We start from the raw sequence: 1,624 nt of genomic DNA, 5'->3' as shown, positions 1-1,624 counted from the left end.
CTCAGGCTCCTCCATACCTCTTGTCTCGGGACTCGGTCATAAGCCTTTTCAAGGTCAATGAATACCATATGTAGGTCACTTTGTCTTTCCCCGAATTTCTCCATTATTTGCCTCAGACAAAATATACCATCTGTTGTTCCCCTTCCCTTCATAAATCCCATCTGCTCCTTACCTATTTGTACTTCTTCTCTCAGAGTGGGTGGATATAATATATATAGGGCTATATATATATATATATATATATATAGATATATATATATATATATATATATATAATATATAGATATAGATATATGATATAGATATATATATATATATATATATATATATAGTATATAGATATATCTATATATATATATATATATATATATATAGATATATATATATATATATATAACTATAGATTTATATATATATAATATAGATATATAGATATAGATAATATATATATATATTATAATATAATATATAGATATAGATATAGATATTTTTATTATATAAGATAGGAGATTATATATATATATATGTATAAGGATATATCATATATATTATATATATATATAATATATTATATAGATATAGTATATATATATATATGATATATATATATATAATATATATATATATATATATATATATAGTATATATATATATATATATAGATATATATATTATATATAGATATATATAGTATATATATATATATATATATATTATTATATATATGTATATATATATATAGATATATATTTGATATATATATATAATATATATATATATTATATATATATATATATATATATATCTATATATAGATATATATATACTATATATATATAGATAGATCATATATATATATATATATATATATATAGATATATATATAATATAAGATATATAATATAATATCTATATATATATCTATATATATATAATATATAGATCAGATATATATATATATATATATATATATATATAGATATATATATATATATATATTATAAATATCTATCTATATATTTATATACTATATATATATATATATATATATATATATATATATATATATATATTATATATATGTATGTATATATCTATATCTATATCGATATATATATATATGTATATATATATAATCTCTATATATATATATATATATATATATATATATATATATATATATATATAGATATCTATGTATATATATATATATATATACTATATATATATAATCTATATATATATATTTATATATATATATAATATATATTATATATATATAAATGTATGTGTTTGCATATTATTGTTGAAGAAGGTACCTCTCATCGAAATAGGCTAATGCCAAAAAACCATATAGTCTCCCATGGTAAATTTTATTTTATTTACGTACAATATATGTAAGCCATACCTTCAGTACGAAATACAGATGGGAGTTTAGTATATACAAGATACTATTAGATAACTTCACTTTGTTACATAACAGAGAATCACATTTTCTATACATCTAGAATCTTATTCAACTAAACTAATATAATCTGAGAAGTATAGTGATCTAGTAAAGAAATGTATTTCATAATGACTAAAACAGTTCAACCTTCTTATAGACAGAAGTATCTGATATAGT

The 1,624-nt window shown here is 15.9% G+C and overlaps 1 protein-coding gene across 1 annotated transcript in view; it reads right to left on the bottom strand.

Annotated features, from left to right (window-relative positions):
* Window positions 1-1,354: 1,354 nt before the first annotated feature.
* The window catches only part of LOC135203234 (juvenile hormone esterase-like), a 24,286-nt gene continuing 24,016 nt past the window's right edge, over window positions 1,355-1,624 (bottom strand). Inside the window, 1 exon segment of the mRNA XM_064233010.1 lies at window positions 1,355-1,624. This exon segment is cut by the window's right edge and continues 1,505 nt beyond it. The gene's annotated coding sequence lies outside the window, so the exon portion shown is untranslated.

Source organism: Macrobrachium nipponense, chromosome 33, assembly GCF_015104395.2.
Source record: "Macrobrachium nipponense isolate FS-2020 chromosome 33, ASM1510439v2, whole genome shotgun sequence".
In the NCBI taxonomy this organism is placed as follows: Eukaryota; Metazoa; Arthropoda; class Malacostraca; order Decapoda; family Palaemonidae; genus Macrobrachium; species Macrobrachium nipponense.
This window is presented reverse-complemented; position numbering and strand designations above follow the sequence as displayed.